This window comes from Hakea prostrata, chromosome 8 (genome assembly GCF_041222555.1).
Source record: "Hakea prostrata isolate BN-2017 chromosome 8, UWA_Hpros_2, whole genome shotgun sequence".
Classification (NCBI taxonomy): domain Eukaryota; kingdom Viridiplantae; phylum Streptophyta; class Magnoliopsida; order Proteales; family Proteaceae; genus Hakea; species Hakea prostrata.
In genome coordinates, this window is record NC_142607.1 from 9,059,385 (window position 1) to 9,076,941 (window position 17,557).

At 31.7% G+C, this 17,557-nt stretch overlaps 1 pseudogene; it reads right to left on the reverse strand.

Moving 5' to 3' along the window:
• Positions 1-15,339: 15,339 nt before the first annotated feature.
• On the reverse strand, positions 15,340-17,517 carry LOC149006710 (serine acetyltransferase 1, chloroplastic pseudogene; annotated as a pseudogene).
• Positions 17,518-17,557: the final 40 nt, after the last annotated feature.

Consider the following 17,557-nt stretch of genomic DNA (forward strand, 5'->3'; position numbering starts at 1 on the left):
TGCATGGATTTTGAGGATTTAGCATGTCTCTAGAAGTAGAACTAAGCTGAATTGAATTGGCAATATATGGAAACCGGATTTGCAAAGAATGAAATACTTTCAAACAACAGTAATGATGGACTACCTTGCTGACATTGCGATTAGGAGACCAGTGATGGAGGAATTTGTCGAAGTAATTAAAGTCTCCTGGGACGAATTACAACTCCCTTGTGTTCTCCCGATGCTTTATGGCCACAAAAATTTTGAGAAGGGTAGGCATAGGAGACACACTGTGAGTCTCATTTCTAATTTTTTTATGTGTGGGTCCTAATCAAACTAACATAGTTAACCGCTGTTAAGTGTATTCAAATTTCAAACTAAAGGGACCAAAATACCCTTAGGTTATTTAATACAATGTGTTATGACTAAAATATCCTTTAACTATTCACAATATAGATTTTTTGTAAGCTACATATTAATTATGGCTAACCGTCTTAGCCTTGTTAGGACCCACGTAATATACTGCACCAAAACTTAAAGGGACTCAACATTAGTTTATGGTCCATTAAGAAGACTCATACATAAAAATTTCTAATATTAATATTGGCAGGACTTCACCCTTAATCCCGAAGGGATTCAAACTCTAATATTCTTGTGGAAGCATTAGTCTTTTGCCAATTGAGCCACTCCTCGAAATTAAAAATACCATATTTCATTACAGTATTAAGAAAATATCATATTTTAAAAAATAAATTTCTATCTTATCCAATATTTCATTGACTTTTGAGAATGGAAAGAACCCACATTTTCTCCAGTTATTGTTTTAGTGTTGAGTCCCATGATTTGTTCTGACACTTCTAATATCTATACAAACAAATTGTTTATTTTTGTGCTAAAAGAAAATAACACAAACAAATTGTTTGAAATGGTTAGAAAAGCATTGTTAATCATGGTGTCTCTTACTATCGCTCCATTGTAGGATTCTTAACCATGTATAACCTTATTAATGCTATAATTGATTAATAGAATTTCCTTAACTTTATTGTACATAAAGATTCAATCTCTTAGTATTATGCACTTAAGTTCTTCATAGCTTTCCAATCTCATGAAATTTAGGAATTAATTCTTTTTAGAAAAACATTTGAAGAACGCAATAGTTGTTATAATGAGTGCCCAACAACATAGATATGTCATGATTTCTTTATCATTTGAATGATATGACTTTTAGAGGACATTATAATGATTTTGTGATATTAACTTCAAAAATATCCAACTCGAAAAAAGTTCTTGGAAAAAGGAAAAAAAAAAAAAAAAAAAAAAACCTCTGGCGGTTATTTAATTGCATCTTCGTTTCTAAAAAAACGATGATTTATACTCACTGGATCCAAAAAATCTAAAAGAATTCAATGACGTCAGGTTTTTTCAAATATTAAAGATGTTTTATATTTTCTTTCCAATTTGCATTTCTATTGGTTTTTGTTTTTATTTTTTATTTTTATTTTCCTTGTAGAAAACGTGTTTAAATTTAACCGATCTGTGCTTTCTTTTTTAATGTAAAACCGTTTTCATCGACTCCAACTCAGCTAAGATCATATCGAAATTAATTTGTCACAGATTCATGCACTTTGATAATTTGGTGCCTATCATGAATAGCTTTAGCCTCCATTGATGCAGCTGAGCGTGAAGAACAAATTGAGCAATATATTGTTACAACTCGCGACCAAGATCCTGAATTATACGAACCCTATTTCCCATGGAAGAATTCTCCTCTCAGGCTTCATTAGGCTGCGTTTGTTTGCAAAGGTGGGGTGGGAAAAACAAGAGTGGAAAAGAAGAAGAAAAAAAAAAAAAAAAAAACCTGTGGGTCCTATGTATAATGGGGTGGGGAAAAAGAAAGTAATATAAAGAAAAGGATTTTGTGAAAAAATGATAATGGTGGGTCCTACTATATACGTTTTTCAACTTTTCCACAAAATCCCATCAAATATGTGAGATTTTAGAATGACTTGGATGGGAGAATTGGGTTGTCATATCACCCCAAGCAACCAAACAATCTACTATTTTGAAATTTAAGGGAAAAATAAGAAATCTATACTTTTTTCAAGAATTTTCCCACCCCACCTTTATTCTAATAAACAAATGCAACCTTAATAAAAATAGACATCTTGAAGGTATCTTGTTCTTCCTTCAGGTTTTATCCTCGCATGAAGAGGAAACCTCTTTTGTACTTTTCAAAAGGCTTTTTTTTACTAGTGTTAGCAAGTTTTAATGGATTTAAAATCCTTTTGAATTAATGTATCAAAAAAAAAAATCCTTTTGAATTCTAATTTAAAAAGCGTTTCTATCTAGTTTGATCATAGGAATTGTGTCAAATTTTTTTTCTTCTTCTTTTCTTTGCTCAATCATTAATTTATACATAGATTGTGTGCCTTATTCTTGACTTTCTTGTAAGTTTTCTCTCTAAATAAAGACGAACGATTTCTATTTCGTCTGCTTTTCTAGATTATTCAACTGTGTTGCACCTTCTCATTATTCTGATATATTCTAAAGTTAGAATGATTCATTTTCTTTATCGATAGTCTTTTTTTTTTTTCACTTTATTCTGTCACATATTTAAAAAATATTTTTTTTTTTATTAATTCCTCTGATTTGTCACTCCACTTCTCTTCACTAGGAGAGTCAGGCTTAGTTCATCTTCTTGTCGGTCTGGAGAGACTATTTTTGATAATATTTATTATGAACTTGATTGGACGGGAATTACATACAAAAGAGATTTGGTATCATATAAGGGTAAATAGGATTGATCAAATGGGAAAAAATCGTCTGCTGTGCACATCTCTCTGCTGTGCACAGCAATGCACTACAAGAATACTACACGTTAAAAATGCCAAATAGAAGGCCAAGATTAAAAGACTGATTTTTGAGTAGAAAGAAACTCAGTTTTCAAACCCAGTTTTGAAACCCATTTAGACTATATCCACCTATTTCTAAAAACTCAATTAAAAGCTCTTCTCAACTCCGATCGCTTCCTTCACCGGATCCACACTCCCGTCCCATCGATCGTAAGTTGTTTTTGGGTAGAAGCAGAACCAATCGATGGAATGTAATAGAGGATTAGAATTATGATATGTGAATCTTGATTAAAGAACAGGGGAGAAGAAGAACTGAAGAAAGTAGAATCTGTAATGTTCATAATGGCCATGGCTTATGTGCAGAGCTTTGCTGGCAATTTCCGTTATTGTTTGAGCTCCACAGCTAACCTAAAGCAACATTCGAACCAAAACCAAGTAAGAGTGGCAGCTCTTCCAATACCCATTTCAAGAAGATCTGCTCTTACGAACTTTCCAAGCTTTTGGGCAAAAGTAAAATTCATTATCGGTGAAACTGTAACTCTCGAATCGATTTGAGAAAAGTTCTACAGTGCTTGGGATTGCATTCGAACGCCCTGGTAAATGGTGACCAGAGTGGGATTTTAATTAATCCTTTAAAATTGTGAAAACACCCAAATGATGCCAAGCCGTTATTTCTACAGTGCTTCTTGTTTCTCAAATTTCTGATTAATTTTTAGTATTCGATGAAGTTTGATTTCATTCATTCATGGTGGGTGTTCTTTTCTTTTGGGATATTTTAATGGGAATCCTTAATCTTCCCAGTATAACAGTGACAGCTGAAGTTGGAAAAAAACGATGCGGAGGAAGAAGGTTATCTCAAAGGTGAGGGAAATCAATCTCTAATTTCTGATGTGGAATAAAATGATGTTGGTGAATTAGTTTGCAGGTGAATCTTGGTGCTATTTGAGGAGGAAACGATGTTGAAGAAGAAAGGGACTGCAGATCCGGTGAGGGAAGTCGGACGTGAGAAGTGATTGATCTGATAGACACAAATAAAGTGGTCTGTTCCTCTTATAGATTTTTATTTTGCTAGCAGCTGCTTTTCATTGATTCAGCTTAGCCAACCATTACCGGAATAACCCTTAAAAATGAATTTGATAAATCGAAAGTCAAATGATATTAATAGAGATCACCTCTAATACTTTTCATTTCATCATATTGGGAGGAAAATAGACTTACCCAACAAAAAAATAAAACAAAAGGTAAAGTAAATTGAAGACAATTTTATTCTCTTATGATGCTTCATAAAATGCGAAAAGAAAAAACTATTTTAGATTTAAAGAATATATATATATATATATATATATATATATATCAAAAAACATAAGTTTCTTTTTTTGTTTTGTTTTTTTTTTTTTTTTCTTTTGAAATATGATTTGTTATTCCTTATAGGGATATATTCTTCTTGTATCACATATCATTCCGTTTAAGCAGCAATGTTTAAAAATTATAACGTTTTACTTTTTCTTATAAAGATTTTAATATCTTTTCAAAAAAAATATCAGTTTTTTTTGGGATCTGAGATATATTTGGGTCAACTTACACACCTTGACTCCATCCTCAAAGAAAACTTTAATATTAAGAGATTTTTACATGTGTGTCCTTTTAGTGGACTATAAACTAATATTGTGTTCTTTTAGTGCAATATTTTATGTGTGTATCCTAATCAAACTAACGCAATTAGCTACCGTTAAGTGTATTCAAATTTCAAATTGGAGGGACCAAAATACCTATCAGGTTATTTATTACAATGTATTATGAATAAAATGCCCTAACTATACACAATCTAGATTTTTTTTTGCTTAATGACAAAAAAATTCTAATTAATTAATATATCTATAAAAAAAAAGAAGGATAATTGTATGAAATTGTTAATCATGGTATATTCTGTGGCTCCACTGTAGGATTCTCAACCATGTCTAACCTAATTGATGCTATAATTGATTTGTAGAATTTCAATTTTCTCCAATATCTTAACTTCCTTTACCTTATTGCACATAAAAGATTCAATCTCTTAGTATTAGGCACTTAGTTCTTCACGTCTCCCAATCTCACGATAGGAATTAACTTCTTTTTAGAAAAAAGTTTGAAGAACCCAATAGTTGTTATAACTTTCATGAAAAATATAGTTTATCATATTGTATTAGTGCGAAACAACATAGATATGTCATGATTTCTTTATCATTTGAATGATATGACTTTTGGAGTACATTGTAATGATTTTGTGATATTAACTTAAAAAATAATCCTACTTTGAAAAAAGTTCTGTGAAAAAAAAAACTTTAGCGGTTATTTAATTGCATCTTCGTTTCTAAAAAACCAGCTTTCATACTCCAACTCAGCTATGGCATAGATCATATCGAAATTATTTTGTCACAGATTCATGTACTTTGATAATTTGGTGCCATCATGAATGATTTTAGACTCCATTGATGCAGCTGAGAATGAAGAACAAATTGAGCAAGCTACTGTTATAACTCGCGACTTGGATCTTGAATTATACGAACCCTATCCCCCTTGGAAGAATTCTCCTTTCAGGCTCCATTAGTAAAAATAGGCAGCTTGAAGGTATTCTTCTTCTTCCCCCAGGTTTTATCCTAGTTTGAAAAAAGAAACCTCTTCTGTACTTTTCAAAAGGCATTTTTTTTTAATAGTGTTAGTAAGTTTTAATGGATTTAAAATCTCTTTTGGATTCTAATTTAACATGAGTTTCTATCTAGCTTGATCATAGAAATTGTGTTAAAAGTTTTTTTTCTTTTTTTTTTTCCTTTTTCATTTTCCAATCATTAATTTATACATAGATTGTGTGACTTATTCTTGACTTTCTTGTAGGTTTTCTCCCTAAATAAAGATGAACTGTTTCTATTTCGTCTGTTTTTCTATATTATTCATTTGTGATGTGGCTGTATCTTCTCATTATTCTGAGATTCACTTTAGGGACATTCGTCTTTATGATCATCATAAAGCCAAAATGATTCATTTTCTTCATTAGTCATTCTTTCACATTCTTCTATCACATATTTAAAAGAAAATTTTTTTATTAATTAATCTGTCCCTCAACTTCTTGCGTCATTAAGAGAGAGAGGTTTTGTTCATCTTCTTGTCATTTTGTCATTTTGGAGAAACTATTTTTGATAATATATATTATCAACTTGGTTGGGACGGGAATTACAAAAGGGATTTGGTATCATATAAGGGTAAATAGGATTGATCAAAATGGAATTCTTCAATTTGTTCTCGTCTTCAAGATGATTTTCTCCACTTTGACTCATTTTGACAAGATCTGATAGATTTGTGTAAAGTAGTCGATTCCTCTTGTAGATTTTTATTTTGCTAGTAGTTGCTTTTCATTGATTCTGTTTAGCCAAACCATTGCCAGAAGAACTCTAAAAAATGAATTTGATAAATCGAAAGGCAAAGGATATTAATAGTAATCACCTCTAATACTTTTCATTTCATCATATTGGGAGGAAAAGACTTATCCCAAAAAAAAAAATAAATAAATTTTTATTCTCTTATGATGCATCATAAAATGCAAAATAATAATAATAATAATAATAATAATAATAATTTAAAAATTATATATATCAAAAACATAAGTCTTTTTTTTTTTGTTTTTTTGAAATATGATTCATGATTCATTATTCCTTATAGGAATATATTCTTCTTATATCACATATCATTTCTTTTAATCAGTAATGTTTAAAAATTATAACATTTTATTTTTGTTATCAAGATTTTAATCTTTTTTCAAAAAAATGTCGGTTTTTTTTTTTGGATCCGACATATATTCGGGTCAACTTATGCAACTATATCCGTAAGGAAAACTTTAATATTAAAAGATTTTTACATGTGGGTCCTACTAGTGAACCCTAAATTAATGTTGGATTCTTTTAGTGCAATATTTTATATTTGTAGCCCAATCAAACTAATACAGTTAGCTACCGTTGTATTCAAATTTCAAATTGGAGGGACCAAAGTACCTCTCAGGTTATTTATTATAATGTGTTATGACTAAATGCCCTAACTATTCACAATATATATATTTTTAGAATTACATATTAATTGACGCTTAATGACAAAAAAAAATGCTAAGATTTTATTTTTATTTTTTTTATTTGAGGTGTATCAAGTCAATCACCTTACGCTATATCCTCATGTGGGTCCCCTTAATGGACTATAAACTAATGTTGGGTCTTTTTAGTGTAATATTTATGTGTGAATACCAATCAAATAACATCGTTAATAGTTGTTAAATGTATTCAAATTTCAAACCTAAAGGGACCAAAATACCCCTTAAGTTATTTAATACAATATGTTATGACTAAAATATCCTTTAACTATTCACAATATAGATTTTTTAAATCTACATATTAATAATGGCTAACCATCTTAGTCTGGTTGGAACCACCCGTAATATACTGCACTAAAAGGACTCAACATTAGTTTATGGTCAATTAAGGGGACTCATACATAAAATTTATAATATTAATATAGGCAGATTCAAACTCTAATATCATTGTGAAAGCATTGGTTTTTTACCAACTGAGCCACTCCTAGAAATTAAAAATATCATATTTCATTACGCTATTAAGAAAATACCATATTTTGAAAAAAGGAATAATTACTACTGGCCCCCTGTACTTTGATTTTATTACCATTGTATCCCTGTACTTTTCAAAATTACTAATCAAACCTTTAACTTTATTTATAATTACTATTGCCCCCTTACCGTTAAGTTCCGTTAGTTTATTGATTATGTTGCATCTTTATATTTTCTCAAAAATCCCAAATACCCTTATACTTATTTCTTTATTTATTTATTCTTTTGTCAAGTTACAATAGTACCCTTAATTAACTGTGGAGAAAAAAATAACTATAATCCGTTTTATTCAAAAAAAAAAAACCACCAAATAAATAAAGAATGATTGAATAAAACTCAAATAGAAACCGAAGAGGAAGGAAAATCGAATTCAACTCAAATTGGAAACTGAATATCACCTAAAATATTTTCAAAATAAATGAAGTTTAGTGAAGTTGGGAAACCAAATTGGATTTGGATTTTGCTCATTTCTTTAATTCAAAATAAATGAAGTTTAGTGAATGTGAGAAACCAAATCGGATTTGGATTTTGTCCATTTTATTAATTCAAAATAAATGAAGTTTAAGGTAAAATTGACATTTAATCTGGTTTTTATAAATGAAATAGCATCATCTTTTGATTTCTTAATTTTAATGAAGGGCAAATTAGACATTAAATATTCAAACTTAATGGCTACTTAACACCGTTATAAGGAAGGGGGCAATAGTAATTTTGTAAAGAGTTTTATTAGTAATAAAATCAAACTACAGGAAGCAACAACAATTATCCCTTTAAAAAATAAAATTCTATCTTATCAAATATTTCAATAACTTTTGAGAATAGAAAGAACCAACATTTTCCCCCTGTTTCTGTTTTTCTTTTGAGTCCATAAGATGTTATGACCCTTTTAATATCTACACAAACCAATTGTTTGAAATAATTAGAAAAGCATTGTTAGTCATGGTATCTTCATATCGCTCCACCGTAGGATTCTTAACCATCTCTAACCTTATTAATGCTATAATTGATTTGTAGAATTTCAATTTTCTCCAATATCTTAACTTCCTTAACTTTATTGCACATAAAGATTCAATCTCTTAGTAGCACTTAGGTTCTTCATAGCTTTCCAATCTCATGATATTTAGAAATTAATTCCTTTTAGAAAAAAGTTTGAAGAACGCAATAGTTGTTATAACTTCGATGAAAAATGTAGTTTTATCATTTTGAATGAGTGCCCAACAACATAGATATGTCATGATTTCCTTATCATTTGAATGATATGACTTTCCGAGGACATTATAATGATTTTGTGATATTAACTTCAAAAATATCAACTTGAAAAAAGAAAGAAAAAAAAAAAACCTCTAGCTGTTATTTAATTGCGTTTCTGAAAAACCTTGATTTACTCACTGGATCCAAAAAAATCTAAGGGCCTGTTTGGTTATTTGAGTTTGAAGATTTCAAATCTATGGAGTTACGATTCATAAAATTAACTGTTTGGTTAACCTAAATAGTTGGAATGAAATTTATAGATTCATCCTAAAAAACATGTATAGAGTCATGGTTCAAACGTTTAACACTTTTATAGTAGAGATGAAATCTCTAGATTTCACCTTATACCCATAAATTCATAATTTATAAATGACGGTTTGGTTGAGGATGAATTTGTGGTTCATCCTAAAAAGCTATAATCTCTAGATTTCATGAATTGAATGAGATTCACACAACCAAACACGGGAGGTGACTATAAATCTCAACCATTTCGTTCATGAATCCAGAGATTTCAAATCTCAGGATTCATGTAACCAAACAGGCCTAAAAGAATTCAATGACATCAGGTTTTTTCAAATCTTAAAGATGTTTTATATTTTCTTTTTCTATTGGTTTTTATCTTCTTCCTTCTTCTTCTCTTTTCTTCATCTTAAGATGTCTTATATTTTCTTTTCAATTTGCTTTCTATTGTTTTTTATCTTCTTCTTCTTCTTTTTTTTTTCCTGGTAGAAAACGTGTTCAAATTTAACAGATCTGTGCTCTCTTTTTCCTTTAAGGATTTCAATCTAAAACCGCTTTCATCAACTCTAAATCAGCTATGGTATAGATCATGTTGAAATTAATTTGTCACAGGTTCATGTACTTTGCTAATTTAGTGCCATCATGAATAGCTTTAGACTCCATTGAGAGTGAAGAACAAATTGAGCTACTGTTACAACTCGCGACCTGGATCTGAATAATATGAACCCTATCCCCCATGGAAGAATTCTCCTCTCAGGCTCCATTAGTATAAATAGGCAGCTTGAAGGTATCCTTGTTCTTCCCTCAGGTTTTATCTTCGTATGAAGAGGAAACCTCTTTTGTACTTTACAAAAGGCTTTTTTTTTTACTAGTGTTAGCAAATTTTAATGGATTTAAAATCATTTTGAATTCTAATTTAACAAGAGTCTCTACCTAGTTTGATCATACAAATTGTGTCAAAGTTTTTTTCTTTTTCTTTTTCTTTTTCCAATTTTTGATGCAGAATTCGGTCCCTCCTGGTTGAACGTTCAAACCTGCAAAAACGAGTAGTATTACCTCACAAGGGAATTTGATCATCTTATTATTCTTGGTTGATTTAGCATTCTTGATAATGGCTTTTTGATCAAGATGGAAGAGCGTGGACGGCGCCAAAGCCAATGTTGATACGGAAATCGGTCCCTTGGGAATCGGCTTTTTGATCAAGAGTCCAAGAGAAGGACGAAGCCAATGTTGATACGTGATTGCGGTCCCCTTAACGGTCAAACGCTCAAACCTGCCAAAACGAGCTCAAACGGTGTGGTCGAGTTTCATCTCCGACGAACAAGTTAGTTCAGACGAACAAAGGAAGTTAGCTCAATCTCTCAATGTATTCCATAACTAAAGAGTGCATATCTCATAATGATGAATATATGGGTATTTATAGATTTTAGGAGAGGTTACCTTAACTGTGCAGTAATGGAGTTCGAATAGAACTCTGTCATTGTTGCTAGCTTCCTGGAGAGAGGAATCTTATCCGCCAAGAAAATATTACTTGGATTGTAATTGTTGAGTCCGATCTGGATTCTAAGAGTAACACGACTTGATCGGAACCCTTATCCCTATCTTTAAGGAGGTTGGATATGATTCAAATTGTATACCTTGTTTAGTGCCTTCGTTTTATTCGTGGAGCTAATTCACCCCCCAAGGTTTGATCGGATCATGGTTCTTCTAATTTAACAGAGTCTCTACCCAGTTTGGTCTACATTATCAAAATATCCATAACACCAATCATTAATTTATACATAGATTGTGTGCCTTATTCTTGACTTTGTTGCAAGTTTTCTCTCTAAATAAAGATGAACGGTTTCTATTTCGTCTGCTTTTCTAGTCACCTGTGGCTGTATCTTCTCATTATTCTGATATATTCTTAAGTCAGAATGATTCATTTTCTTTATCGATAGTCCTTCTTTCACATTCCTCTGTCACAAATTTAAACGATAAATTTATTTATTAATTCCGCTGATCTGTCACTCAACGGAGAGTCAGGTGTTGTTCATCTTCTTGTCATTCTAGAGAGACTATTTTTGATAATATATATTATCAATTTGGTTGGAACGGGAATTACAAAAGGATTTGGTATCATATAAGGGTATATAGGATTGATCAAAATGGAATTCTTTAATTTATTCTCGTCTTCAAGATGATTTTGTCCACTTTGACTCATTCTGACAAGATCTGATAGATACAAGTAAAGTGATCGGTTCCTCTTGTAGAATTTTATTTTGTTAGCAGCTACTTTTCATTGATTCAGTTTAGCCATCCATTGCCAGAAGAACCCTAAAAAATAAATTTGATAAATCGAAAGGCAAAGGATATTAATAAAGATCACCTCTAATACTTTTCATTTCATCATATTGGGAGGAAAAGAGACTTACCCAACAAAAAAAAAAAAAGAAAAGAAAAGTAAATTGAAGACAATTTTATTCTCATATGATGCTTCATAAAATGCAAAAAAAAAAAAAAAAAAAAAAAAAAACTGTTTAGATTTTAAAAATATACAAATCAAAAACATAAATCTGTTTTTTTTTTTTTTTGAAATATGATTCTTTAATCTTTATAGGAATATATTCTTCTTATATCACGTATCATTCCGTTTAAGCAGCTATGTTTAAAAATTATAACATTTAATTTTTTCTTATCAAGATTTTAATATTTTTTGAAAAAGAATTGTCAGTTTTTTTTTTTTTTAAGATCTCAGGTATATTTGGGTCAATTTACACACACCTTAACTCCATCTTCAAAGAAAACTTTAATATTAAAAGATTTTTACATGTGGGTCCTCTTAGTGGATCATAAACTAATATTGGGTCCTTTTAGTGGAGTCCGGATCCTCACCCCGTCGGGGGAGCACAGACGGCTTCCCAACCACACAAACACATGAGGCCCACAAGTGAAAATTTGAAGTTTTTATTTTTAATTTTTTTTTAAAAATATTTTTCACCTGTAGGCCCCACATATTTGTGTGGTTGGGAAGTCGTCGGAAGCAGTCAGGCTATTTATTATAATGTGTTATGACTAAAATGCCCTAACTATTCACAATATAGATTTTTTTTTTAGAATTACATATTAATTGACGCTTAATGACAAAAAATGCTAATTAATAAAAATATTTATATAAAAAAATAATTAATATGTAGTTTACAAATTTTATATTGTGAAAAATTAAAAGGCAATTTAATCATAACACATTGTATTAAACAAAACCTAATTAGTAAGAGTATTTATATAAAGGTTCCTCCATAGTTTAAATTTTGAAATACACTTAATGACGACTAACCGCTATTACACGTGATGGGTATTGTGTCCCTCCACATGTGATATATTGCACTAAGGAGATACATGTAATATATTGCACTAAGGGAATCCAATATTAACTTATGGTCCACTAAGGGAACTCATACTTAAAAATCTCTAATATTAATATAGGTAGAACTTTCACCCTTAGCCTTGAATTGATTCAAACTTTAATCTCCTTGTAGAAGCATTAATATTTTGCCAACTAAGCAAAAACACCATATTTCATTACTCTATTAAGGAAGTACCATATTTACAAAAATACTAATATTGTTATCATTTTAGAAAATACCATATTTTGCATAGGTAAATCACAAAAAAAATTGTATCACACCCAATACTACTTTGGAGAATAGAAAAAACCAACATTTTCCCCAATTATGTTTTTTTCTTTTGAGTCTCATGAGTTGCTCTGATACTTCTAGCATCTCTGAGAAAAAAATTGTTTGAAATTGTTAGAAAACCATTGTTGTCTTCATGTGGATCCACCATAGGATTCTTAACTATTTATAACCTTATTAATGCTATAATTGATTTGTAGAATTTCAATTTTCTCCAATATCTTTAACTTCCTTAACCTTGTTGCACATAAAGTCATCTCTTAGTATTAAGCACTTAAGGTTCTTTGCTGTTCCCAATCTCTTGATATTTAGGAATTAACTTCTTTTTAGAAAAAAAGTTTGAATAACAATTATTGTTATAACTTTGATGAAAAATGTAGTTTTATCATTTTGTATGAGTGCCAACAACATAGATATGTCATGATTTCTTTATCATTTGAATGATATGACTTTTGGAAGACATTCTTATAATGATTCTGTGATATTAACTTTCAAAATTAACCCAACTTGAAAAAGTTCTTTGAAAACAAAATTAATCTAGCGGTTATTTAATTGCATTTTTCGTTTCCAAAAACCCATGATTTATACAGTGGATCCAAAAAAATTCTAAAAGAATTCAATGACGTTAGGTTTTTTCAAATATTAAAGATTTTTTATATTTTCTTCCCATTTTGCATTTCGATTGTTTTTTATCTTTACTTATTTATTTATTTTCTCTTGTATAAAATATGTTTAAATTTAACAGATCTGTGCTCTCTCATAACGACTAAAGTTAGGGATTTCAATCTAAAACTGCCTTCATCATCTCCATCTCAGCAACGGCATAGATCGTACTTTGAAATTAATTTGTCACAGATTCATGTACTTTGTTAATTTGGTGTCATCATAAATGGTTTTAAGGCAAGAGAGGGCGGTGGTCTCCGACTGGGGAGGCGGGATGGCGAAGCAGCCAATGTAGGGGAAGAAATGGGTGACTCACCTAGTGATGAATTTAGAGGGTATTTACGTCTTTACACAAAAAGAGAGTAACATGATCATTTTCAACCCTCACTTGACGATGAAACGGCTTGACCATCAATAGGGGTAACTTGATATTTTGAATTATGGCTTGTGGGGCACCGTAATATTAAATGCATTTAAGGAGGCAATCAAGAATTTAGCCCTCATTTGAGGGAGCACCCTGAAAAAAAACTCCTAGATTTAGAGAGACTTGTCTTTATGATCATATGAAAGCCAAAGTGATTCATTTTCTTTAGAGCAAACTATATTGACACCCCAAAATGAAGGCCTTAAAGCACTGACACTCCCATTTTATGTTTAAAAAGTATTCAGAAACTGCAAAATTAGATTTTCATTGGATATATTTGTCAATTTTATTATTGAAAATAATTAAATTACTGTTTATTTTAATAAAAAAATCTTATAATAAACAGTGTCTGAAAAGTTTTCAGTGATAATTGTACAAATACATCCAATAAAAATCCAATTTTGGAGTCTATGTGCTTTTTAAACATAAATGGGACGAGGGGTCAGTGCTTTAAGACCTCCATTTTGGGGTACCAGTGTAATTTGCTCGTTTTTTTTATTCATCGCACTTCTTTCATTTTTTTCTTTCTTCTATCACATATTTAGAAGAAATTTTTTTAATTAATTATGTTGATCTGTCCGACTGTTCCTCATCTCCTTGTCACTAGGAGAGACAGGTGTTGCTTATCTTACCACTGTATCTTTTTGTCATTCTAGAGAGACTATGTTTAGTAATATTTATTATGAACTTGGTTGGGAGGAGAATTACAAAAAGGATTTGCTATCAGGACTGATCAAATGGAGTTTTTCAATTTGTTCTCGTCTTCAAGATGATTTTCTCCACTATTGATTCATTTTGACAACATTTGATAGATACAAGTAAAGTGGTCGATTCCTCTTGTAGATTTTTATTTTGCTAGCAGCTGCTTTTCATTGATTCAGTTTAGCCAACCATAGCCAGAAGAACCCTAAAAAAATGAACTTGATAAATCGAAAGACAAGGCATAAGATGTTAATAGAGATTACCTCTAATATTCTTCTAGCATCTCTCAATGACAAACAAAGTGTCTGACATTGTTAAAAAAGATTTATTAATTATGCTGTCTTCATGTGGCTCCACTGTAAGATTCTTAACCATTTCTAACATTATTAATGGTATAATTGATTTGTTGAATTTCAATTTTCTCCAATATCTTAAGTTCCTTAACTTATTGCACATCAAGATTCAATCTCTTAGTATTAGGTACTTAAGTTCCTCACAGCTTTTAAATTTCATGATATTTAAAACTTTAACTTCTGTTTTAGAAAAGAGTTTGAAGAACCCAATAGTTATTATAACTTCCATGAAAAATGTAGTTTTATCATTTTGTATGAGTGGGCAACAACATAGATATGTCATGATTTTTTTATCATTTGAGTGATATGACTTTTGGAGGACATAAAAAAAAAAAGAGCAAATTGCACTGACACCCCAAAATGGAGACTTTAAAACACTGGCACCCCACTTTATGTTTTAAAAACACAGACACCCCATTCATTAAACACACTAGTCCATTCTGTTAGTGAAACCATTAATTTACTGTTTTTTTTTTTAATTCCAAAAATACCCTTATTCTCCTCGTCTTCACCTTCGTCGTCACGAGACCTGACGGTTCTTACTCCGTCCCTGGCGTAATTATCCAAGCTCTCCCAGCATCGCCGTCTCTCCGATAACAACTCCGGTGGCGTGATCGAATAGAATGCCCTGCCCGATTTTAGCACCCGGATGGATATCCATGGCGAACACCTCGGAAACTCGGTTCTGAATCAACAGAGTCAACACGTTCCGGCCCTGAGACTAGAGCTTATGAGCAAGCCTATGTGCTTTACATGCCTGAAAGCCCTTAAAATTGAGAAGACATTGAACGTAACTGATGCAGGCCGGGTCGCGTTCTTTGGCCGCCATGAGATCTGCCCTAATCGCGTTCTTGATTTCTCGGTCTTCCTTGAAGACGCCGGAGAATAACTCAGCGAGGGTATTACTTGGAAGGGCTGAATTGCTCAGTTTCGTCGCCAATGCCTTTTCCAGAGAATCATGGGCGAGAATTGAACAGAAATAGTAGCTTACCAAGATGGGTTCTTGGTCGATATCGTGCTGCGCTTCTTCTCGCAACGTTAACCAGATCTCATCACCCCCGTTCTGGTCGATATCGTGCCAGTGTTCTCCTCGTCTTCGCCTTCGTCGTCACCAGACCTGACGGTTCTTACTCTGTCCCTGACCGTAATTACAAGGAGTATAATTTCTATGGCTTCTCTTCTTGGCTTCAAGATCACGTCACCAACTCTGAAAATTGGCCCAAGATCAAAATTTGTCTCTCCCAGTCTGATGTCCGCTCCAAGCTCTCAAGGACTTCATCACCCCGGAGGTGAAGGTGAACAGGGTGAAGCGAGGAGATCCGAGTGAGGAGAGAGAATAGATAGAGTAAGGGTATTTTTGGAATTAAGACAAATGAACAGTGAGTTAATGATTTTACTAACAGAATGGACTAGTGTGTTTAATGAATGGGGTGTCAGTGTTTTTAAAACATAAAGTGGGGTGTCAGTGTTTTAAAGCCTTCATTTTGGGGTGTCAGTGCAATTTGCTCAAAAAAAAAAAAAAAGGTTGAAAAAGGTTTTCTGAAGAAAAAAAACACCTAAATCTCTAGCGGTTATATAATTGCATCTTCGTTTTAAAAAAAAACCATGATTTACTCCCTGGATTCAAAAATCTAAAATGACGTGATATTTTTCAAATATTAAAGATGTTTTATATTTTCTTCCCATTTTGCATTTCTATTGGTTTTTATCTTTCCTCTTTTCTTTTTTGTTGTAGAAAACATATAGATCTGTTCTCTCTCATAACGATTAAAATTAGAGATTTCAATCCAAAGCCACTTTCATCAACTCCAACTCAGCAATGGCATAGATCATATAGACTCCATCGATGCAGCTAAGATGAAGCAAGCTACTACTGTTATCTCCAGTCTGTTTTCCTAGATTTATCATCTGTGGCTGCATTTTTTCGTCATTCTAGAATCCAGTTTAGAGAGACTGTCTTTATGATCATTCAAAAGTTAGAGCGATTCATTTTCCTTATTGATTGTACTTTTTTCACATTCTTCTATTACATATTTAGAAGATAAATATTTTATTAATTCGGTTGATCTGTCTCTCATCTTCTTGTCACTGGAATAGACAAGTTTTGTTCATCTTATCATTGCATCTTTTTGTCATTCTAGAGAGACTATTTTTAATAATATTTATTATGAACTTGTTGCAACGAGAATTACAAAAAGGATTTGCTATCATAAAAGGTAAACAAAATTTTTTTTTTTTGATAAGAAGTTGAAAATAGTCATTCATGAATTTAGAAAGAAAATGCGAACAAACCAAAAAAAAAAAAAAAAAAAAAAAAGAAGAAGAAGAAGAAGAGATACAAAGACACAAGGTTCTGAATCAAGGAGTGGAAATTGACCAAATGTCATTGTACATGCAATAGACAAGGTCATCTAGGCTAAAAAATGGGTCAAGCCCAATAAACCCTTAGAGTAAGAGTTGTAAAAACCACAACAACAATTAAGCACAAGGGATACGATATACGTATCCTCCATCACAAACTCCCAAAGAGGCGACATGCCACAAAGGCGAAGACAAACAGGCCACTAGGATGGAGATACACACCACAATGGCAGAAACAAAAACCATAACGGCGAAGAAACACCGACAGTGACCAGCAATACGAGACACTTGCAGCAAATAAAGCTGCCAAATCCGCGGGAAACACTTTTAGTTCCGGCGTAAAACCTTCAAATCTACGGGATGCGCAACCTCGCATCTACCAATTTTTTTTATTAAATTTTTTTTTTAATAACCGA